General features: G+C 45.8%; 1 long non-coding RNA gene across 3 annotated transcripts in view; it reads right to left on the bottom strand.

Annotated features, from left to right (window-relative positions):
• Nucleotides 1-668: 668 nt before the first annotated feature.
• LOC134927283 (uncharacterized) overlaps nt 669-25948 on the bottom strand; it is a 29921-nt gene continuing 4641 nt past the window's right edge. For 2 of the 3 annotated variants that reach the window (XR_010177592.1, XR_010177591.1), the window contains exons 3-6: nt 22658-22702; nt 21062-21095; nt 20499-20578; nt 669-1465 (exon numbers count right to left, since the gene is read on the bottom strand). This is a non-coding gene — a long non-coding RNA (uncharacterized LOC134927283). Of the gene's footprint in view, nt 1466-20498; nt 20579-21061; nt 21096-22372; nt 22400-22657; nt 22703-25948 lie in introns of all 3 variants that reach the window. The other variant, XR_010177593.1, reaches the window with a different exon arrangement.

Below are 25948 nucleotides of genomic sequence, written 5' to 3' on the forward strand. Positions count from 1 at the left end.
ACACATATGCCCCACAGTGCCAGATATACATGTCCCCCCAGTGACAGCTATGCCAATGCCAGATATACATGTCCCCACAGTGCCATATATACATGTCCCCAGAGATAGATAGATGGATTGGGGGGGGGGGGTGGTGTGTGTGCGTCCGTCCCCAGTGCCAGATATGACTCCCCCCTCATGCTGCTCACCGCGCTGCGGTTTTGTGAGGGGAGGAGAGTGCAGCACGCGCCTCTCCGGCGGTGGTATCTCTCTTCATTTAGGCGCCGGTCCGTGAGACAATCAAAGCTCGCAGTCCGGCAGCCAATCAGGAGCCTCAGCTGCCGGTCCGTGAGCTCTGATTGGCTCACGGACCGGCGCTGAATTGATGAGACACCACCGCCGGAGACAAGACAAGTGTGTGTGTGTGTGTGCCAGGCAGCGGTGGCCAGGAGCCGGCCGAGCCGCATGCGGCAGATGAAAGAGCTGCATGCGGCTCGAGAGCCGCGGATTGGCCACCGTTGTTCTAGTAAATCTACATCATAAGGGTCCCATAAGGGTCCTTTCTTTATATATGTGGCAGGTCGGATGTGATACGGCCTGGTGGCTGTATCCAACATGTAGCATCATTTATTTAACCTAAACTCATTTTTTGTAAAGATTAAACTGACCAATTAAAACAAACCAATAAGAATGTGCGCAATACAGTTTTATTTTCTAAGCACAACAAATTACACCATTACAGATGGGCTGGAGGAAATCTTACATTAAAGGAATAAACCCTAGAAGAGTATCAGGAAGGCATGCTGAGAGTATGGTCCTACACAACCATGCTACATTATGCAGAAGCTGCACCTTCCCTCTCCAATGTGGCCGAGCACTGAAAGCTGCCAGGAGTGTGGGAGACCCAGCAGACATTACTGCACATCCCAACATGTGACCCCTCTGTCTCTCTGTAGCCTCAGTGTCCCGCGGAACCTTATGTTCCTTCTTCTGCTGCCATAGCACATCAACTTCAAGGCTGGACGTGCTGTGTGTTCAGAGATGCTCCTCTGCATACCGCTGCTGTAATGCACACTTATTTCAGACCCGGTCACCTTCCGACAACTTCATCCACTGTCCATTCTCTTCTGACCACTATTGTTAACCAGTTCTCGGCTTTATAAATTCTATAGACTATTGTGCATTAAAAATGACAGGAGATCAGCAGTTTCTGAGATACTCCGACCACACCGTCTGGAACCAATAATCGTTCCACCGACAAAGTCACTGAGATCACATTTCTTACCCATTCTGGGGATTGGTCTGAACCTCATCACTGGATATTTGCAATGAAATGCTGTCACATACTAGTCATTGGACGATTAAACATTACAATAACAAGCAGCTGTACCCAATAGCGTGGGCACCAAGTGTAAACTCTCCCATGGGTTTTATACTCTATCAAAGATCACATGTTCACGTCTTGCCATAAGCTTCAGTTACAGACCTAACAAGAAGAAAAAAAAAAAGAAAATAAAAAACCAAGACCACAACATAAACACTGAAGAAAATGTATATTTGTGGGAAAGGGTACAAAATGTGTAGAATAGTAATTTAATCATGCCATGTTCACCAAGTGCGGTAACTACATAAAATAAGAATTTACTTACCGATAATTCTATTTCTCGTAGTCCGTAGTGGATGCTGGGAACTCCGTAAGGACCATGGGGAATAGCGGCTCCGCAGGAGACTGGGCACATCTAAAGAAAGCTTTAGGACTATCAAGGTGTGCACTGGCTCCTCCCCCCATGACCCTCCTCCAAGCCTCAGTTAGGATACTGTGCCCGGACGAGCGTACACAATAAGGAAGGATTTTGAATCCCGGGTAAGACTCATACCAGCCACACCAATCACACTGTACAACCTGTGATCTGAACCCAGTTAACAGCATGATAACAGAGGAGCCTCTGAAAAGATGGCTCACAACAATAATAACCCGATTTTTGTAACAATAACTATGTACAAGTATTGCAGACAATCCGCACTTGGGATGGGCGCCCAGCATCCACTACGGACTACGAGAAATAGAATTATCGGTAAGTAAATTCTTATTTTCTCTGACGTCCTAGTGGATGCTGGGAACTCCGTAAGGACCATGGGGATTATACCAAAGCTCCCAAACGGGCGGGAGAGTGCGGATGACTCTGCAGCACCGAATGAGAGAACTCCAGGTATCAAATTTGTAGAATTTAGCAAACGTGTTTGCCCCTGACCAAGTAGCTGCTCGGCAAAGTTGTAAAGCCGAGACCCCTCGGGCAGCCGCCCAAGATGAGCCCACCTTCCTTGTGGAATGGGCTTTTACAGATTTTGGCTGTGGCAGGCCTGCCACAGAATGTGCAAGCTGAATTGTACTACAAATCCAACGAGCAATCGTCTGCTTAGAAGCAGGAGCACCCAGCTTGTTGGGTGCATACAGGATAAACAGCGAGTCAGATTTTCTGACTCCAGCCGTCCTGGAAACATATTTTCAGGGCCCTGACTACGTCCAGCAACTTGGAGTCCTCCAAGTCCCTAGTAGCCGCAGGTACCACAATAGGCTGGTTCAAGTGAAACGCTGAAACCACCTTAGGGAGAAATTGAGGACGAGTCCTCAATTCTGCCCTGTCCGTATGAAAAATTAGGTAAGGGCTTTTATAGGATAAAGCCGCCAATTCTGAGACACGCCTGGCTGAAGCCAGGGCTAACAGCATTACCACTTTCCATGTGAGATATTTTAAGTCCACAGTGGAGAGTGGTTCAAACCAATGTGATTTTAGGAACCCCAAAACTACATTGAGATCCCAAGGTGCCACTGGAGGCACAAAAGGAGGCTGTATATGCAGTACCCCCTTGACAAACGTCTGAACTTCAGGAACTGAAGCCAGTTCTTTTTGGAAGAAAGTCGACAGGGCCGAAATTTGAACCTTAATGGACCCTAATTTTAGGCCCATAGACAGTCCTGTTTGCAGGAAACTACCCAGTTGAAATTCCTCTGTAGGGGCTTTCCTGGCCTCGCACCACGCAACATATTTACGCCAAATACGGTGATAATGTTGTACGGTTACATCCTTACTGGCTTTGATCAGGGTAGGGATGACTTCTTCCGGAATGCCTTTTTCCTTCAGGATCCGGCGTTCAACCGCCATGCCGTCAAACGCAGCCGCGGTAAGTCTTGGAACAGACAGGGTCCCTGCTGGAGCAGGGCCTTTCTTAGAGGTAGAGGCCACGGGTCCTCTGTGAGCATCTCTTGAAGTTCCGGGTACCAAGTCCTTCTTGGCCAATCCGGAGCCACGAGTATAGTCCTTACTCCTCTCCTCCTTATGATTCTCAGTACCTTGGGTATGAGAGGCAGAGGAGGGAACACATACACTGACTGGTACACCCACGGTGTTACCAGAGCGTCCACAGCTATTGCCTGAGGGTCCCTTGACCTGGCGCAATACCCGTATAGTTTTTTGTTGAGGCGGGACGCCATCATGTCCACCTTTGGTTTTTCCCAACGGTTCACAATCATGTGGAAGACTTCTGGGTGAAGTCCCCACTCCCCCGGGTGGAGGTCGTGTCTGCTGAGGAAGTCTGCTTCCCAGTTGTCCACTCCCGGAATGAACACTGCCGACAGTGCTATCACATGATTTTCCGCCCAGCGAAGAATCCTTGCAACTTCTGTCATTGCCCTCCTGCTTCTTGTGCCGCCCTGTCTGTTTACGTGGGCGACTGCCGTGATGTTGTCCGACTGGATCAGCACCGGCTGACCTTAAAGCAGAGGTTTTGCTAGGCTTAGAGCATTGTAGATGGCCCTTAGCTCCAGGATATTTATGTGAAGTGATGTCTCCAGGCTTGACCACAAACCCTGGAAATTTCTTCCCTGTGTGACTGCTCCCCAGCCTCTCAGGCTGGCATCCGTGGTCACCAGGACCCAGTCCTGAATGCCGAATCTGCGGCCCTCTAGAAGATGAGTACTCTGCAACCACCACAGGAGAGACACCCTTGTCCTTGGTGACAAGATTATCCGCTGATGCATCTGAAGATGCGACCCGGACCATTTGTCTAGCAGATCCCACTGGAAGGTTCTTGCGTGGAATCTGCCGAATGGGATTGCTTCGTAAGAAGCCACCATCTTTCCCAGGACCCTTGTGCATTGATGCACTGAGACTTGGCCTGGCTTTAGGAGATTTGACTAGTTCGGATAACTCCCTGGCTTTCTCCTCCGGGAGAAACACCTTTTTCTGGACAGTGTCCAGGATCATCCCTAGGAATAGAAGTCGTGTCGTCGGGATCAGCTGCGATTTTGGAATATTGAGAATCCAACCGTGCTGGCGCAGCACTATCTGAGATAGTGCTACTCCGACTTCCAACTGTTCCCTGGATCTTGCCCTTATCAGGAGATCGTCCAAGTAAGGGATAACTAAAACTCCCTTCCTTCGAAGGAGTATCATCATTTCGGCCATTACCTTGGTAAAGACCCGGGGTGCCGTGGACAATCCAAACGGCAGCGTCTGAAACTGATAGTGACAGTTCTGTACCACAAACCTGAGGTACCCTTGGTGAGAAGGGTAAATTGGGACATGTAGGTAAGCATCCTTGATGTCCAGAGACACCATATAGTCCCCTTCTTCCAGGTTTGCAATCACTGCTCTGAGTGACTCCATCTTGAATTTGAACCTTTGTATGTAAGTGTTCAAGGATTTTAGGTTTAAAATTGGTCTCACCGAGCCGTCCGGCTTCGGTACCACAAATAGTGTGGAATAGTACCCCTTTCCCTGTTGTAGGAGGGGTACCGTGATTATCACCTGCTGGGAATACAGCTTGTGAATGGCTTCCAATACTGCCTCCCTGTCTGAGGGAGACGTCGGTAAAGCAGACTTTAGAAAACGGCGAGGGGGAGACGTCTCGAAATCCAATTTGTACCCCTGAGATACCACCTAAAGGATCCAGGGTGTCGAAGTCAGAAAAATGTCTTAATGCACACTGCCATATTTGCACCGCACACTGGTCCGTGCTGCGCATGCGTACGCTCTCCCGTGGAAGCGCATACCCGCAATAGCGTGCACTCGCACGCGCATTTACGGTAGAGTTTATGTGATCGTAGCGTGCGACTCATTCGTTACAAATATTCACAATTAATGTATTTCATAGATCATGTTCCCCTCAATAGTTTCTGTAAGTTTGGTTTAGATAGAATGTCCCTGAGCGGAGGAATCCCTCTTTGTATTGCACGAAGGGTCTAACAGGAGTCATACAGCAGTGTTTGATACCCATCGGAAGAGTATTTAATTAGCAATATTCCGGTGTTGGTTTGGAGCGTATTAATCGCTCGTGCGAATAGTTATGGACATAAGAAGTTTATGTCCATTTCTATGATTTGCACATACTCAGGTATGCGGCGGGAAACCCAGTTCCCCACCCACCTGAGCTGTTGGAAATCAGCACAGCCCACCTGTATGAATCAACCTATGACCTTTGGTTACAGTACAGGGCCGAATTCCTGTGTCCAATAAACTGTAGGATTGTAGGGACTAGGAGATTGCATTGTGTGTGGGGCATAAATAGGCAGACCAACCACATCCAGCTCACTCTCTCATCAACGGTTATCTGCTGATAATCGGGAGCTGGATATCGAGGCGCTGGCGATCATACCCTTTGTGCGTAAGTTCTCTCCGTAATCATTGTCTTTCTGTGAGCCAATTCCTCTCTCTCTCTCTGTGTCTATCTCTCTCTCTCTCTATTTTCTCTTTTCTCTCATATCTCCCCTAGACTAAACTTTATAGTATTGTATTGTATTGTGTTAGACCAGGATAGTATTGTAGTTTATCCCTTAGTTAGGTGTTTGGTTAGGAAGTCTTTGTTATACTGTAGTGTATCATTTGTACTGTGTTACTCTTTTACAAGTATACTAGATATAATACAGATAATAGGCTTTGGAACCCTAAATCAGTATTTGTGTATTTACTATAGTGTTAAGTGTTCATTTGAGCGTCGGTGACGCTCAAACAGCTTTGTAGGTAGTCAGGTTACACAAGGTTGCATTTACACCCTGTACTCACATTAAGGTATTCTGTGTGTTTCATTGGTATAAGGTTTAATATCAAGGTAAAGTGTTGTAAGCGTCTGCATCGCTGGTGACCTCCTCGTGGTCTCTAGCGTACACTACGTAACAGCGAATCTTTCCCCTAGACTTAACCAATAACGTGTCCTGTGATCACTGGGCCGCGAGCGAACGTGACGCTTGAGCGTCTCGCCTACGGCTGAGCGATCGCTACGCAGATAGCGTACCATTACGGTACTTCTTAAGTAAACAGCGTACAGTGTTCTTAGCTTCATAAGGGTTGGTTATACGACAAAGGAATTTAGCATTGTCAATTGCGGGCTCGCCCGGTCCTTTTCACATCTGCACTAGGTAGATCAGCAGACTTTATCCCCCAGCAAAAGGGTGGGAGGTTGTCTCGCAGTTGCTGACGGGATAAGCGTCTGCTTCGCTTAGGTAAAGAGTGCTGAAGGAACCCGGTAACCGGAAGTAAGAACAAAACGCTTGTGTCTTTTTAAAACTGTTTATTTTTTTCTTTTGTCTTGCATACGCACGCATATATACCTGCATTTCTTTTCACTTGTGTATTTCATTTTTCGTATATCACTATTCCTGTTTGCCACATTTTTATAGTTGATAGAAAGGGCTAAAAGGAGATTTGCTGTTATTTAATAATAGAGGTAATAGTTAAAGTATAGAACAACACACGGCTTGTCCGAGAGACGAGGCAGCCAGTGTGCAGTGTGGATTGCGGTAGATGATCAGGGATCATCTACATTGATAAAATATATATTGTGTTACGGTGGATCCTTTGCATTGCGTACACGTGTCGCTAACAAAGACTAGCGTACGCAATCCAAAAGGCAGACGCACGCAGCGTACATTACGCAACGTAGCGTCTGGTTACGCCCACGTAGCTCAAGTTGTGATAAAGTTGGATTTTAGCGCAAAGCGATAATTAACGCACAGCGATAAATAACGCGAAGCGGTAAATAACGCAAATCTATTTTTGGAAAATCTGAAATTTAGTTTAACAGATCCTGCTCCTAATTGGTAACACACTTGGCCTGAAGACAATTTCTGCGCAGAAATAGATATAGAAACAAAAGTGTACATGTGTTGAGTGAGTGTGTTTTGTATACAAAAGTTTATACAATTTTAAAGGTGGAACCAAAAGGAAAGTCGGGTACTCGTAAAGGGACATACGTGTAAGTGACATATACGGTGGCTAGGGAGGCATCCCTGGTTAAATAATATTTGAGCATTAGAGTATAGCGGACCATAAGGTAACAAGACCAGGAGGTCATAAGGTAAAAAGGTCCGCTATAAAAGTCCAGTGGCACAACGCCTGGGGTGTTGGTGCAGAACCCATATAGGCCATACAAGCTCTGGTTGAAGGAATCGCAGCCGGAAACATCGATTCCATTAATCTTTCAGTACATGACAAATAGTGCTCGCGTACTGAACGATTGGACCGCACGTAATTGTGTGCAGTAGTTAGTAATCTGACCTCATACCATTAGAGAAAAGTGGTCACAAACGCTACTTGTACATTCTGACGTGATTTGTGTAATTTTTTATTTTTGGAAGGGAAGTTCGCTGGTCACTCAGGAACTATCTAACAACCCCAACTTTACTGGAAAGAGTAAGTGTCCTGCGGGTAACCCTCATATGTTCCAGTAAACTGAAGGTTCCATAGGGGCCCTGTATCGAGTACGCCAGCACCATATCGGTGTGATCAGGTCGTATTGGTCGAGGTGGGCGAGTGAGTGGGGTACTCGGTAAACCGCCACCGCCGGCCTACTGTGGAGTAATTTGGTTGTCTGTAAAGGCTTGCTGAAAACCTTGATACAGAAAATCCAAGGAGGACTAAGCAACACCTACAGACGATGGGGGCCAGTTGCTCAGGTAGGGGGCGATCAACCCAGGTTCAGGTTGATTCGGAGAACCGACCAGTCGGGTCGGCAAGATACATTATGTGTGAAAAATACGGTAGTCACACAGAGGTTTTATGTGATGAATGGGAGAGAATGACTGTACAAGACAGGGACAAGTTCCCAAGAATAGGTAGCTTCAGTCCAGATGTGTTACAAAATTTAAGGAGGAGGATATGTCTCGTAAAATCATCAAAGAGACGAATTCAGCATCATGATTACTTGCAGTTATGGCACCAGGAAGGTGAGATACAGAGAGGTTTGGCTCTGGCGGCGGGAACTGGGGCGGTCAGGAAGCTGATTGCCACAGCTCCTCCTCCACCATACATTGCAGGAGAGAGGTTGATTGCGGAGAGAAACGCACTGGGTTGTAAAACACAAACTCTTAGTAACCCTGTAAATGTAAATGATGTTAACCGAATAACTCATGCAAGTATTAACCCGTGCAAGTTGTACCCTGTTTTGAACCTTCCTCAGGAGTGTGAACAAGAAGACGATTCGGCAACAATTTCAGCTCTCTCTCTTGCGGCCACCATATCAGAGACCACAGTAGGCACAGCGACACCCACGAGATTAGTGAAAGCCCCTAGCGGAGGGATAGGTGAGGTCGTGTCAACGGGTAAGTACGGCACCATGCACTACACTGAAACCATTGTACCACAAGTTGTAGAATCTACACAGGAAGATGCTGTTAGAATTGCTCCTGTAAGGGTAATAGCAGTTCCCAATGGAAAAACAGATGTGTCTGGAGCCACTCCCCTAAGGAACATTGCCATGTACGCCCCATTTTCCAGAATGGAAATAAGAGCAATAGTGTCCGAATTTCCTGACCCCAGGAAAGACTTAGTTGCTAGCCAAAAATACATCAGGGATTTAGGTAACACTGTAGAGCCCAACAACAAGGATTGGCAGGTACTGCTAAGAGCTTGTTTACCTTCCAATGTCGACGCAACTCAGTTTTTAGCTGACTGTCAATTGGATAAAGATGTACCGCTTACAGACGTATACAATAAGGATAATGTAAAAAGGATAAATTTACAACTAAAGGAGTATTTCCCAGCCGTTGTTAAATGGAATAAAATATTTTCCATTAAGCAAAAAGAGTCCGAAACGGCAGCAGAATATTTCCACCGGGCACTAACAGAAATAGCAAAGTACACTGGTATAGAGGACATAAAGACCAACCCAAACCATCGGGAAGTAGCAGTGTCTGTACTGATGGATGGTTTGAAAGAAACATTAAAGACTAGGGTTCAGACCACGCAGCCATGCTGGCGAGGTCTGTCAGTGTCCACATTGAGAGAGGCTGCTGTTGATCATGACAAAAACATCACTAGGCACAGGGAGTCGCAAAGTGATAAGTTGATGTCAGTAAGTATACAGGCGCTGACCACAAGGCAGCCTGCGTATGTACCACCGAATCCTGTGGGTAAGGCAAGTATAATAACATGTTTTTCTTGTAACAAACCAGGACACTTTGCACGAGACTGTAGAGTAAGAAATGTACAAAGATCTTTTCAACCCCCTAGACAACAACACAACACACGACATTGGGAGCAGGGTCCACAGAGGCGGAGTTTTGAGCCACATACAGGGGAAACAAAAAGATATCCCCCGAACAGAGATTGGCATGCCTCTGGTAGTTCCCAGCTAACCCCCTCACAAATAGTTGCTGCCAATGGGATTCAGGGAGGTCAGCATACCCAATAGGGGTGTGGCCATACCTGTAATCTGCAACCAGTTAAATTGATTGCTAGTCTTGGAAGTGAACCAGAGATTGCAATCAATGTGGCTGGTAAAACTTTAAACTTTCTTGTAGACACAGGGGCGGCCAAGTCAGTGATAAATTCGACAGTGGGCATGAGAACCACTGGTAGGACAATTCCAGCCATGGGAGTAACAGGAGTAGTCCAGCACTACCCTGTTAGCAAACCAGCCGAGATTACAATAGGGCCTTTGCACACCAAGCATTCCTTTTTGCTGGCTGCATCGGCACCAACCAATCTCCTGGGAAGAGACTTACTATGTAAAATGGGTTGCGTCATCTATTGTACTCCTGAAGGTGTATTCTTGGACATCCCTGAGAATCACGCTCAGGAAGTACGAGACATGTTAGACTCCCCATCAAAATTAATGTCACACACCGTTATAACAAATAGGAACCCATCCCAGGTAGAAGAGATGACATCTCAGATACCAGAGTCACTTTGGACAAAAGATGGACAGGACACTGGATTAATGGCAAACGTAACTCCAGTAGTAGTACAAGTAAAAGATGGTAGGATAGCTCCAAAAATCCCACAGTATCCTCTGAAGCCAGAGGTGGAGTTAGGAGTTTTTCCCGTAATAGAGCGCTTGCTACAACAGGGCATTCTAGTAAGAACGTCCAGCACAGCAAATAGTCCCATCTTCCCTGTTAAAAAGAGTGGGGGGAGGGGTTACAGGCTAGTGCAGGATCTAAGGGGGATTAACAAAATAGTCGAGAGTCAGTTCCCCGTAGTGCCTAATCCAGCTGTCATCCTAATGCAAATTCCTCCCACTGCCAAATTTTTCACTGTTATTGACCTCTGCTCCGCTTTCTTTTCGGTACCTCTGCACCCTGACAGCCAATATTTGTTTGCATTCACATACAGAGGAGTCCAATACACGTGGACTCGATTACCCCAAGGTTTCATAGATAGTCCAAGTATATTTTCTCAGGCTTTGCATGATTGTTTACAGTCTTTTCAACCAGAGAGTGGATCAGTATTGATACAGTATGTGGATGATTTACTGCTGTGTTCAGATTCACTGGAAGCTTCCCTGAAAGATACGAAACAGCTCCTGTTTCACCTTTCAGACACAGGTCACAAGGTTTCCAAAGACAAGTTGCAATTATGCCAGACTAAGGTAAAATATTTGGGACACTGTCTAACACAAGGACTGAGACACCTGACCGCTGATAGAATCCAAGCCATTAGAGACATGACACTGCCACAAACCCAGCAACAGATAAGGACGTTTTTAGGAATGTGTGGGTATTGCCGTAATTGGATCCCAGGGTTTTCCATATTGGCGTTACCTTTGCAGGAAATGGTCTCTTCAAACAAACCTGATCGGATTTCGCATACAGACGAATCCGAAACAGCATTTGAAAGACTCAAGCAATGCCTAACGCAGGCACCAGCACTAGGTATGCCAGACTATGGGAAACCCTTTGAACTATACGGAACAGAAAGTGCTGGGTGCGCAGCAGGTGTACTAACACAAAAACACGGTGATGCCAGCAGGCCAATTGCATACTACAGCGCGCAGCTAGACACGGTAGCGCGATCCCTCCCCACATGCTTGCGTAGTGTTGCGGCGATAGCATTGCTAGTGACGAAAAGCGAAGATGTCGTGCTAGGCCACAACCTCACAATCCATACGCCACATGCAGTATCTGCCTTATTGAATTCTGCCCAAACCAGACACGTCTCATCAGCCAGGTTTACGAGATGGGAATTGGCATTAATGGCCCCCGTAAACATCACCATAAGGAGATGCAGTGCATTAAACCCTGCAACATTTCTCCCAGGTGTGCCTGGACAGGCACAAAGGGTGGGAGGTGAGAGTGATGGGGAAGGAGGATTTAATGCAAAGGAAGATACACATGATTGTATGGAATATTTGACCCAAAATTTTACCGCAAGGCCTGACATCAGTGACAATCCACTAGAAGATGCAGAACTCACGTTCTACACGGACGGTAGTTGTCACAGACAGTCAGACTCGGGAGACTTGTGTACTGGATACGCAGTCGTAGATGACCAAGACACCATAGAAGCGGAACCGCTAGGCCCACCTCACTCAGCCCAGGTTGCTGAACTGGTCGCCCTAACCAGAGCATGTGAATTGGCTAAGGGAAAGTCTGCCAATATCTACACCGATTCTAGATACGCGTTCGGGGTAGTCCATGATTTCGGAGCCCTATGGCGGCTCAGAAATTTCATGACGGCAGCTGGCACACCGATAGCGCATGCAGCGTATATAAAAAGGCTTCTAACAGCGATACAGGAACCCGACAGAGTGGCTGTTATCAAATGTAAAGCACATACATATAGCCAAGACCCAGTATCCCTTGGTAACAGCCGAGCAGACGAAGCCGCAAAGCTTGCAGCTGCTACCCCCATACAGACAGACGCCACACAGTTGATGGTATTCAATACCATCAACACACAGAAGTTGTGTGAGATGCAGAATTTGTGTTCCACTCAGGAGAGAGCAGTCTGGAAGGCAAAGGGATATGGCCAGGAGTCCTCAGGGCTCTGGACGGATGGACATGGTAAACCAGTGGCCCCCAGGGCATACCTTCCATGTCTGGCTGAAGCAGCTCACGGGCTGACTCATCTAGGCAAGGAGGGGATGTGCAAATTGGTAAGAGCATACTGGTGTGCCCCAGGATTCTCCTCCCATGCTAGTAAAAGAGCAATGTCATGCCTTACCTGTCTGAGAAAGAATATTGGAAAGGCAATACCTACAGAACCCTCCCATATCCCACCTGCCGGCGGCCCTTTCCAAGTAATACAAATTGACTTCATCCAATTACCCCCATGTAGAAATTTGAAGTATGTACTTGTTTGTATAGATGTTTTCTCGAATTGGGTCGAAGCTTTTCCAGCAGCTACAAACACTGCTATGTTTACAGCTAAGAAAATTGTGCAGGAATTTGTATGTAGATATGGTATCCCTAGAATCATTGAAAGTGATAGGGGTACCCATTTTACAGGTGATGTCTTCCAAGGAATGTGTAAGTTGATGGGTATTGATAGTAAGCTGCACACTCCGTACCGTCCACAGGCGAGCGCGAAGGTCGAAAGAGTGAACAGCACTATTAAAAATAAATTGAGTAAAGTAATGGCAGAGACAGGTTTGACGTGGCCAGAAGCTTTACCCATTGTTTTGTATAGCATCAGAACCACTCCCAGGTCCCCTCTTAATCTGTCTCCTTTTGAAATTCTGTTTGGTCGACAACCGCACGTCATGATTAACCCTCAGGATGATTTGAAATGTAACAATGAAGTAACTGTAAAGTACTTAATTAACATGAGTAAGCAGTTGAGGAGTCAAAATGATAATCTGAAGTTGGTGATTCCTGATTTACCAGATAGTAATTGTCATGACATTGAACCTGGGGATTATGTAATGATACGAAATTTTCTACGCTCAGGTTGTCTTATTGATAGATGGGAAGGACCATACCAGGTCTTATTGACTAGCACCACAGCATTGAAGGTTGCCGAGAGAGAGACTTGGGTCCATTCATCCCACTGCAAAAAGGTTGCTGACCCAGAGAAGTCCCGTGATAAGGAACAGACGGTAGAGGTTGTATCACTGGAGTGTCTGTTTCAGGAGGACTGAGGCGGCACCTGAGCCTTGAAGATCGAAAGCAGCTGTCGACTCCCCACTCCCTTTTATTGTTTTTCTCCACTTCCCATCCCTTCTCCCTTGATATTTCTTTTTCCCCTTTCTCATTCTTCTCCATTTCCTCCTCAAAGATGGACTTGCCCCAAGAGACTGTAATCCGGATTTTGATGTTGACCATGATGTTGACCAGAGCAGTCTGTTCCGGCGAGAGTACCATAGAGGTCGAGAGAGGTTCTGGAATGGGTTCCGATTATGATGATGGAGGTGTAGTTTTCCAAGATCAACCAATCCAACAAGCAAAGGCGAGTATCAGAAAACGATCCGATAGAAGAAATTGTGATGGATTGTTAGCTGAAGAAAATTGTATCTGTAGGCTTTGTGATAATCTGGTTGAAGATGGATGCATAAAGAAATGCCAATCTAGTTTTAATATCCATATGGACCGGCATCCATTGAGTGACTATCACTCTCTAGTGGGTAACGTATTAAACAAGACCGATTGTTGGGTATGCTCTCAAGTACCTCAGGGTCACAGCAAATCAGGGCTAGTACCATTTCCTTTAACGTTAGGGGAGGTACTTGAGCTAAGTGGTGGGAGACCGGTGGACCGGAGGTTTAACATCTCCAGCCCTCCTAGTTTGAAGCTCCACCAATACCATGTGGATAGGTCCCTCATATGTTTTAACATCTCCAATCCTAGAAAACCGGGAAATTGGGAAGTGTCATGGAGCAACCTTACCATGACCTTTTCACACAGAGCAGATAGAATGCCTACAGATACAGAGCTCGTACGCCACATAGCCAGTAGAGGAAAATCTTTTCGGTATCGATATACCTTAGGAAATAGGATTACTAAAGTTGGAGAGGTATCACCAGGATACTGTGCACATATCGTACAAACTGATACGTGCATTAGACAGATGGAAGAATTAGGGTCAGGAGATTTCACCTGGAAGGTTTGTAACATGGTCATGTCCTTCTCCGTCCCTTATGTTCTCCCCGATGATGCATATTTCATATGCGGGAGAAAGGCGTACAAGTGGCTTGCCCCAAACTCTGAAGGATTGTGTTATATTGGAAAAGTATTGCCTGAAGTGATGACTGTAACACATGACAAAATGAAAGACATACACCGTGGTGCCCAAGCTCCTTATACTCACACTCACTACGAACACCGAGTTAAAAGACACCTGTCAGAAAGGTTAGAGCATCCGGCCTCTGATCTTATCCATGAATCCACCGGGATTCAGGTTCTGGTAGCGTTAGATTTCACTCGTACCGCTCGAGGAGTGATGAATTATAAATACATTTCCGCACTCGCCAATTTGTTAGATAATATCACTGAAATGTATGATGACACGTTTAGATACACCGGAAGAGAACTCCAAGCTTACAAAACGGAACTAGTTCAGCATAGGATGGTTCTTAATTACCTTACAGCAGTAACAGGCGGATATTGTGTTACATTGGCAACACAGTACGGCATAAAGTGTTGCACGTACATCACAAATAGTACCGAGGATCCGGTAGAGGTCATAGACCAAAAGATGGATGATATTCTGCAATTAAAATGGGAATTTCGTCGAAAACACAATCTCACCCTTGTTGCTGTAGGTAATGAGCTGACTGGTTGGGTGTCATGGTTGAACCCGCGAAATTGGTTCTCCGGTTTGGGAGAGTGGGCTCAAGGAGTCATAATGGATGTTGGAAAGTTTCTACTGTGTATCTTGGGTGTCGTTATATCGATTGGATTGATATTTAGATGCGGGCAGGCTTTGACGAAGTGTAAACAAAGTACGAAAGTGATGAGCTTGAGGAGTGAGGAAACTGTAATTAACCTGGATTTGATTTATGACCCAATGCTAGAAACCATGACGTAATGATGTAATGAGTATACGGTCCGTCTTTCACCCATTTCTATGTTTTCCTCCGAGGTACAAAGACCCACGTAGACGAAGGATTTGATGAGCCAAGGGGCCGACAACGGAAAGATGGAAAGAGGAAGAGCAGACGACCTGATATACAAGATTTTGATGGACAATGCCATGGGTACCCCAGTTTCCCTAGGAACTTTAAAATCACGCTAGCCCAACATTTTTTTGTAAATCCATGGACGTTGATTGCTTTACTCACGATTTATGAGCAAAAGCACAAAGAAGAAGACTCCAAGCAAATGACACCAATCAAGACCTCAATCGACGAATGTACATTTCCCTGACATAGAATATCATTGCATTTTCCATAAGTGTTCTTTATCTTCATCTCTACAACCCTCAGGTAATGACACACATAGTCGATAGGGAATACAGGCACAGATATCAGCAACCACATACCTCCCCCATTCATGTATCATCAACTAAAATGTGCATCCCCATTTTGTTGCAACCACAGCCGAAATGAGCTCGGTAGAGTTTGACAGCCCATCCACAGACCCTTAGTACGGGATAAGAAGGAATTCAAATGTATACTTCGCAATACCTCGAAGCTTGATTTACCACACGTACGGCACGATGATACATGACCCCCCCAAACATGGACTCATACACACATGCTTCTACTTTCTCACTAGGTCATACCCTCTTCACACCTTCTCCTCTCTCCTCCCCTACCCAACCATGGAAATCAATTAACCCCTGACTTACATTTTTCTCCTTAAATGTTTTGTGGCAGTTATTATTGACTGCCAAAGGGTGGACTGTCGAAGTCAGAAAAATGTCTTAATGCACACTGCCATATTTGCACCGCACACTGGTCCGTGCTGCGCATGCGTACGCTCTCCCGTGGAAGCGCATACCCGCAATAGCGTGCACTCGCACGCGCAGTATGCGCATTTACGGTAGAGTTTATGTGATCGTAGCGTGCGACTCATTCGTTACAAATATTCACAATTAATGTATTTCATAGATCATGTTCCCCTCAATAGTTTCTGTAAGTTTGGTTTAGATAGAATGTCCCTGAGCGGAGGAATCCCTCTTTGTATTGCACGAAGGGTCTAACAGGAGTCATACAGCAGTGTTTGATACCCATCGGAAGAGTATTTAATTAGCAATATTCCGGTGTTGGTTTGGAGCGTATTAATCGCTCGTGCGAATAGTTATGGACATAAGAAGTTTATGTCCATTTCTATGATTTGCACATACTCAGGTATGCGGCGGGAAACCCAGTTCCCCACCCACCTGAGCTGTTGGAAATCAGCACAGCCCACCTGTATGAATCAACCTATGACCTTTGGTTACAGTACAGGGCCGAATTCCTGTGTCCAATAAACTGTAGGATTGTAGGGACTAGGAGATTGCATTGTGTGTGGGGCATAATTAGGCAGACCAACCACATCCAGCTCACTCTCTCATCAACGGTTATCTGCTGATAATCGGGAGCTGGATATCGAGGCGCTGGCGATCATACCCTTTGTGCGTAAGTTCTCTCCGTAATCATTGTCTTTCTGTGAGCCAATTCCTCTCTCTCTCTCTCTGTGTCTATCTCTCTCTCTCTCTATTTTCTCTTTTCTCTCATATCTCCCCTAGACTAAACTTTATAGTATTGTATTGTATTGTGTTAGACCAGGATAGTATTGTAGTTTATCCCTTAGTTAGGTGTTTGGTTAGGAAGTCTTTGTTATACTGTAGTGTATCATTTGTACTGTGTTACTCTTTTACAAGTATACTAGATATAATACAGATAATAGGCTTTGGAACCCTAAATCAGTATTTGTGTATTTACTATAGTGTTAAGTGTTCATTTGAGCGTCGGTGACGCTCAAACAGCTTTGTAGGTAGTCAGGTTACACAAGGTTGCATTTACACCCTGTACTCACATTAAGGTATTCTGTGTGTTTCATTGGTATAAGGTTTAATATCAAGGTAAAGTGTTGTAAGCGTCTGCATCGCTGGTGACCTCCTCGTGGTCTCTAGCGTACACTACGTAACAGCGAATCTTTCCCCTAGACTTAACCAATAACGTGTCCTGTGATCACTGGGCCGCGAGCGAACGTGACGCTTGAGCGTCTCGCCTACGGCTGAGCGATCGCTACGCAGATAGCGTACCATTACGGTACTTCTTAAGTAAACAGCGTACAGTGTTCTTAGCTTCATAAGGGTTGGTTATACGACAAAGGAATTTAGCATTGTCAAGGGGTCCACTTGCGAGTGAGCCCACTGAACTTCTTGAGACGGGCCCCCACCGTGCCCGAGTCCGCTTGTAGAGCCCCAGCGTCATGCTGAGGACTTTGCGGAGGCGGGAGAGGGCTTTTGTTCCTGGGAACTGGCTGTTTGTTGCAGCCTTTTTCCTCTCCCTCTGCCACGGGGCAGAAATGAGGCGCCTTTTGCCCGCTTGCCTTTATGGGGCCGAAAGGACTGCGCCTGATAATATGGCGTCTTCTTAGGTTGAGAAGCTACCTGGGGTAAAAATTTGGATTTTCCAGCAGTTGCCGTGGCTACCAGGTCAGATAGACCTACCCCAAATAACTCCTCCCCCTTATAAGGCAATACTTCCATGTGCCTTTTAGAATCCGCATCACCTGACCACTGCCGCGTCCATAAACCTCTTCTTGCAGAAATGGACAGCGCGCTAACTCTTGATGCCAGTCGGCAAATATCCCTCTGTGCATCACGCATATATAGAAATGCATCCTTCAAATGCTCTATAGTCAGTAATATACTGTCCCTATCTAGGGTATCAATATTTTCAGTCAGGGAATCCGACCACGCCAGGCCCGCACTGCACATCCAGGCTGAGGCGATAGCTGGTCGCAGTATCACACCCGTGTGATAGTATATACATTTTAGGATATTCTCCAGTTTTCTATCGGCAGGTTCCTTTAGGGCGGCCGTATCAGGAGAGGGTAGTGCTACCTGTTTAGACAAGCGTGTGAGCGCTTTATCCACCCTAGGGGGTGTTTCCCAACGTGCCCTATCCTCTGGCGGGAAAGGGTACGATGCCAATAACCTTTTAGGAATTAGTTTTTTATCGAGGGAAACCCACGCCTCATCACACACTTCATTTAATTCCTCGGATACAGGAAAAACTACAGGCAGTTTTTTCTCACCAAACATAATACCCTTTTTAGTGGTACTTGTATTATCAGATATATGCAATACATTTTTTATTGCTTCAATCATGTAACGTGTGGCCCTAGTGGAAGTCACGTTTGTCTCATCATCGACACTGGAGTCAGAATCCGTGTCTGTGTCTGCCATTTGTCTGTCGTAAGGAGCTGACACTGTCACGCAATTCCTTCCACAAGCTCATCCACTCAGGTGTCGACTCCCTAGGGGGTGACAACTGTATAATAGGCAATTGCTCCGCCTCCATCTCATTTTCCTCCTCAAACATGTCGACACAATCGTACCGACACACCGCACACACACAGGGAATGCTCTGATAGAGGACAGGACCCCACTAGCCCTTTGGGGAGACAGAGGGAGAGTATGCCAGCACACACCAGAGCGCGCGCGATATAGATATAGATATATATATGTGATGGGGATAGTTGGCACTCCAAAAATCATAAAGCATGGACCGGGTGCCCTCCTTAAGTGAATATACAATGTGGGTGTTTGTAATGTAAGAAGCCAGAACAGTCCATGGGCCCCTCTATCCACAAACACAGGCGGCATGCTGCTTACTTTATAAAGAATTTGCTTTTTCACTAAATCCATGGAGTGCCGCCTGTGTTTGTCGATAGAGGGGCCTATGGACATACATACATACATACATACATACATACATACATGAATACCACTATAAAATGTGCTTTTCCCTTTATAGCTGCTGTTAGTATAAAACTGCGCCAAATTAGTGCCCCCCCTCTCTTTTTTACCCTTTTCTGTAGTGCAGGACTGCAGGGGAGAGTCAGGGAGACGTCCTTCCAGCGGAGCTGTGATGGAAAATGGCGCCAGTGTGCCGAGGAGATAGGCTCCGCCCCCTTCTCGGCGGCCTTTTCTCCCGCTTTTTAGGTGAGTTCTGGCAGGGGTTCAAATACACCCATATAGCCCTGGGGGTTATATGTGGTGTATTTATGCCAGCCAAGGTGTTTTACATTGCTGCTCAGGGCGCCCCCCCCTAGCGCCCTGCACCCTCAGTGACCGGAGTGTGAAGTGTGCCTGAGTAACAATGGCGCACAGCTGCAGTGCTGTGCGCTACCTTGTTGAAGACTGATGTCTTCTGCCGCCGATTTTTCCGGACCTTTTCAAGCTTCTGGCTCTGTAAGGGGGCCGGCGGCGCGGCTCCGGAACCGAGCTCCGAGGCTGGGCCTGTGTTCGGTCCCTCTGGAGCTAATGGTGTCCAGTAGCCTAAGAAGCCCAATCCACTCTGCACGCAGGTGAGTTCGCTTCTTCTCCACTTAGTCCCTCGATGCAGTGAGCCTGTTGCCAGCAGGTCTCACTGAAAATAAAAAACCTAAAACTAAACTTTTCACTAAGAAGCTCAGGAGAGCCCCTAGTGTGCACCCTTCTCGGCCGGGCACAAAAATCTAACTGAGGCTTGGAGGAGGGTCATAGGGGGAGGAGCCAGTGCACACCAGGTAGTCCTAAAGCTTTTACTTTTGTGCCCAGTCTCCTGCGGAGCCGCTATTCCCCATGGTCCTTACGGAGTTCCCAGCATCCACTAGGACGTCAGAGAAAATGCTCATATAGGTACACATTCCATCTTCCATTAAACTACTGGAGAGTTTTCAGTGGAACAACTTGTTTAATGGTGTTTCAAGACAAAATTAAATAATTTTTTTTTTTTTTGCAGATATAAGGCATTTATCTTTAAGAAACATTGGGGCAGATGTATTAATAAGCCTGGAGAAGTGATAACGCACCAGCAAGTCATTACGGGTTTGAAAAATAACAGGAACCGATTGGCCGGTGCATTATCACCTTGCACCTACCACTGCTTTATCACTTCTCCAAACTTAATACATCTGCTCCAGTGTGGGGTGTGTGGCTATGACTTCCCTGTATCTTTAACCCCCCCCCCCCCCCCCCTCCTCCTCGCTCATCATGCCATACAGCCGTTTCATAAGTATCCCTTCTGTAGCCTCAGGTAAATCCTTAGAAAGCATCAGCTGGAGAGTGCCTCCCGTCAGCTGTACAATCATCATCACCGGCTACTTTGCTAGAATCTGGTGAGAAAGCCCCAGGTTACACACAGCTTCCATACTGCATGCTTACCGTTATCCATAAGACTGGGCCATTGCAAAGAGGCAGAACCACAACTCTCAGCGAGTAACAGGTCAGGTTTCAACAGAGCACTGGAAAGACAACAGCAAAACAATCAGATATAAAACTATACGTCATGAAAAAAAGGTTGCTCTATGGGACACAGGTCGCATTGCTGCGTACCGCCGGTAGAACGCGGGCCCACCATGTTCTAGATCAGTGTTTCTCAAACTCGGTCCTCAGGACCCCACACAGTGCATGTTTTGCAGGTAACCCAGCAAGTGCACAGGTGTATTAATTACTCACTGACACATTTTAAAAGGACCACAGGTGGAGATAATTACTTCACTTGTGATTCTGTGAGGAGACCTGCAAAACATGTACTGTGTGGGGTCCTGAGGACCGAGTTTGAGAACCTGTGTTCTAGATGGAAGAAATGTAGCCTCAGGTAAATCCTTTGCATGCATCAGTTACAGAATAGAATCTCCATTCAGTTGTACAATATCTCATCACTGGCTACAACCACGGAAGCCCACATAGCGACATATATACAGATGGGATGTAATGGGACTGACCTTTCTGTGCGCAGCACCGAGTCCTACAAGTGATCTGAGGGTAAAGAAACAGGTGTTTTAGCAATCAGGTTCACTTAGAGGTGAGAAGTTACTGGTAGCTGGTTACGTTTTAGTTATCTATAGTAAATAGTGTTATGGAAACCTATAGTAAACGTATGGCTGATGCGCAGTAACCCCGAGAGAGCAATTATCCTTTATCAGGCTGGTGCAAGGTATACTGCATAGAGCAAAGCTCAGTTTAGCTGCTCAGGTTCTGCTGCGCATCAGAGCAATGCTAGCAAATAACTTTTATAAACCATCACATTAAAACGTTACCCGGTAATTTATTCAGTGAGTCTCAACCATGCAGAGTGTGTCAGGGTCACACAGGCACAAAAATCAGTGGGGCAGATGTATTAAGCCTGGAGAAGGGATAAAGATGTGATAAAGCAGTGACAAGTGTGGAAAAGTTGCCCACGACAACCAATCAGCTGCTCTGCACAATTGTATAGTATGCTTGCAAATTACACTGCTCAAAAAAAATAAAGGGAACACTAAAAACAACACAATGTAACTCCAAGTCCTCACAGCCCTCCATGTGCTCGCCAGAGGTAGCCTGACTGCCATTAGGTACCAAGATGAGATCCTCAGACCCCTTGTGAGACCATATGCTGGTGCGGTTGGCCCTGGCTTCCTCCTAATGCAAGACAATGCTATACCTCATGTGGCTGGAGTGTGTCAGCAGTTCCTGCAAGACGAAGGCATTGATGCTATGGACTGGCCCGTCCGTTCCCCAGACCTGAATCCAATTGAGCACATCTGGGACATCATGTCTCGCTCCATCCACCAACAGACTGTCCAGGAGTTGGCGGATGCTTTAGTCCAGGTCTGGGAGGAGATCCCTCAGACCATCCACCACCTCATCAGGAGCATGCCCAGGCGTTGTAGGGAGGTCATACAGGCACGTGGAGGCCACACACACTACTGAGCCTCATTTTGACTTGTTTTAAAGGACATTACATCAAAGTTGGATCAGCCTGTAGTGTGTTTTTCCACTTTAATTTTGTGTGTGACTCCAAATCCAGACCTCCATGGGTTAATAAATTTGATTTCCATTGATAATTTGTGTGATTTTGTTGTCAGCACATTCAACTATGTATAGAACAATTTAAAAAGAATATTTCGTTCATTCAGATATAGGATGTGTTGTTTAAGTGTTCCCTCTATTTTTTTGAGCAGTGTATTTTACTTCAATGCGGATACGTTGCCCATGAGCAACTTCTCTACACTTTTCACTGCTTCATGAATAGACCCCTAAAAGTACCAACCTACCAGCTTCTGTACTTTTTCAAACACAGCCTGTAAAACGACAAACCAATTGGTTAGTACTTTCTCTCCAAGCTTTGATAAAACTCCCCCATGGCTCTCTTAGTCAAAGATTTTTTTTTGTAATGGCAAAACAATGTATGTAGTCTCAGGTAAATCCTTTAGGTACATCAACTGTTATACATTCAGGAGTACAGTCGTCATCATTGACTATATACATCTTGTATATTGATAGGATATATTATATACGCACACCATATGGTTACATTTAAGCAAATGACCACCATTTACCTTTTTCTTGGACATGAACAACAGCAGCAGCCTTGTCCTATAGAACTTGAATAAAAAACAATGACAACTCATTAGCAATTAAGCAGACTTTATAAAAATTTTTTTTTTTTTTTTACTACAGTGGTGTATTTTAATTTTTTTGCTTTTATAGTTATTTTTTTTCTCTTAGCAAGGCATTATAAATATTGCCATCTTCACACATCTCAATAAGTAGTTACAATGCAGAAGCAGTGAGCCTGATCATAAAGGGTTAACGATGCAGGTGTGAGTGGAGCCATTGGCTCGATGCAGAACATATACGCGAATCTCTGGGTATATAGCACTAATCCAGATAATATCCTTGTTTGATGACTGAATCTTCAATCCTGGTCCATGCTCCTCTCGAGGTGAATTCCAACAAATAACATAGGTATGTATACTGTATATCCTGCATGTGCATGTTTTTAGTGTTCCTCTTAAAAGCCTCCGTCCCTATTCTGTGTGCTGCTTTCCTCCGTTTTTTGTGGTTCATGCTGGAAGAGAGACCACGCACGGAGGAAGGACGGAGGCTTTGGAAAGGAACAGTGAAAGCACGCATATACAGAACCCTTACACGCCCATGTTATTGAGTCTTGTTGAAATCTACTTTGAGAGAAGCTTAGAAGATTCATTCATCAAACAGGGGTGTAATTAGACTGTTATAAAGGTGCCTTTATGCATTTTCCTAGATCTACTTTTCCCAACTGCTACTAAATAACTTCCATAAGGGGAAATGATTTCTATTAAGGGTATAAAATGCACTGTGCCCGTGCCGAGTAGGGAGGAATGTGGGGTGGCCATTTATACAGATGGACGACGATGCAGGAAATAAGCTTATTACCGTGCATTTAGCAAGTGTGATTTGTGCTTTTGCTGTACTTTTCCTGGCTGTTTTAATGGGGCGTCTTAGGCGCTGCACTGTTTACAGAGGACACACAGACTTTATTTACTTATTAATATTCATTTTCATATAAGCACACACACACATACAGAGAGTATTTCAGCCATTCACATCAGTCCCTGCCCCAGAGAAGCTTATAGTCTTATTTATTACATAGTTCATTATCCGTAGCTAATTAGCCTACCAGTATGTTGTTTGGATTGTGAAAGGAAAACCACTTTTCTAAATATTCTCCTTATAACTAGTTCACCCGTAGGGAGGTATAGCTATGTGCATATCTAATTACATCCCCCCTATATTTTCACCTTCCCATCCTCCTGACCCCAGACCAGCATTGCTGGGTGACCATATCATACAGCCCAATAAGAACCTTTACAATCTGGCTGGACCATTATGTAACAAGCATTGATACACAATGTGCTACCTATTTCCTTATATAGAGTGTAAGCCTGCGAGCAGAGCCTTCCTACCTCTACGTCTGTTGTCACCCAGTTTTCTTTTATCATTGTCGTTTCTAATTGTAGAGCACAACGGAATATGCTGCACTATATAAAAATAAGAATTTACTTACCGATAATTCTATTTCTCGGAGTCCGTAGTGGATGCTGGGGTTCCTGAAAGGACCATGGGGAATAGCGGCTCCACAGGAGACAGGGCACAAAAAAGTAAAGCTTTTACCAGATCAGGTGGTGTGCACTGGCTCCTCCCCCTATGACCCTCCTCCAGACTCCAGTTAGGTACTGTGCCCGGACGAGCGTACACAATAAGGGAGGCAATTTGAATCCCGGGTAAGACTCATACCAGCCACACCAATCACACCGTACAACTTGTGATCTAAACCCAGTTAACAGTATGATAACAGAAAGAGCCTCTTAAAGATGGCTCCTTAACAATATAACCCGAATTTGTTAACAATAACTATGTACAGTATTGCAGATAATCCGCACTTGGGATGGGCGCCCAGCATCCACTACGGACTCCGAGAAATAGAATTATCGGTAAGTAAATTCTTATTTTCTCTATCGTCCTAAGTGGATGCTGGGGTTCCTGAAAGGACCATGGGGATTATACCAAAGCTCCCAAACGGGCGGGAGAGTGCGGATGACTCTGCAGCACCGAATGAGAGAATTCCAAGTCCTCTTTTGCCAGGGTATCAAATTTGTAGAATTTTACAAACGTGTTTTCCCCCGACCACGTAGCTGTCCGGCAGAATTGTAATGCCGAGACCCCTCGGGCAGCCGCCCAAGATGAGCCCACCTTCCTTGTGGAATGGGCCTTAACAGATTTAGGCTGTGGCAGGCCTGCCACAGAATGAGCAAGTTGAATTGTGTTACAAATCCAACGAGCAATCGTCTGCTTAGAAGCAGGGGCACCCAACTTGTTGGGTGCATATAGTATCAACAGCGAGTCAGATTTTCTGACTTCAGCCGTCCTTGAAATGTATATTTTTAAGGCTCTGACAACGTCCAACAACTTGGAGTCCTCCAAGTCGCCAGTGGCCGCAGGCACCACAATAGGTTGGTTCAGGTGAAACGCTGATACCACCTTAGGGAGAAAATGCGGACGAGTCCTCAGTTCTGCCCTATCCGAATGGAAGATTAGATAAGGGCTTTTATAAGATAAAGCCGCCAATTCAGATACTCTCCTGGCGGAAGCCAGGGCCAGTAACATAGTCACTTTCCATGTGAGATATTTAAAATCCACCTTTTTCAATGGTTCAAACCAATGGGATTTGAGGAAATCTAAAACTACATTTAGATCCCACGGTGCCACCGGAGGCACCACAGGAGGCTGTATATGCAGTACTCCTTTAACAAAAGTCTGTACCTCAGGAACTGAGGCCAATTCTTTTTGGAAGAATATTGACAGGGCCGAAATTTGAACCTTAATAGATCTCAATTTGAGACCCATAGACAATCCTGATTGTAGGAAATGTAGGAAACGACCCAGTTGAAATTCCTCCGTCGGAACACTCCGATCCTCGCACCACGCGACATATTTTCGCCAAATGCGGTGATAATGTTTCGCGGTGACTTCCGTCCTTGCCTTAATCAAGGTAGGAATGACTTCTTCTGGAATGCCTTTCCCTTTTAGGATCTGGCGTTCAACCGCCATGCCGTCAAACGCAGCCGCGGTAAGTCTTGAAAGAGACAGGGACCCTGTTGTAGCAGGTCCCTTCTCAGAAGTAGAGGGCACGGGTCGTCCGTGACCAACTCTTGAAGTTCCGGGTACCAAGTCCTTCTTGGCCAATCCGGAGCCACTAGTATTGTTCTTACTCCTCCTCACCGTATAATCTTCAATACCTTTGGTATGAGAGGCAGAGGAGGAAACACATATACTGATTTGTACACCCAAGGTGTTACCAGTGCGTC

Source organism: Pseudophryne corroboree, chromosome 5 (genome assembly GCF_028390025.1).
Source record: "Pseudophryne corroboree isolate aPseCor3 chromosome 5, aPseCor3.hap2, whole genome shotgun sequence".
Taxonomy (NCBI): Eukaryota; Metazoa; Chordata; class Amphibia; order Anura; family Myobatrachidae; genus Pseudophryne; species Pseudophryne corroboree.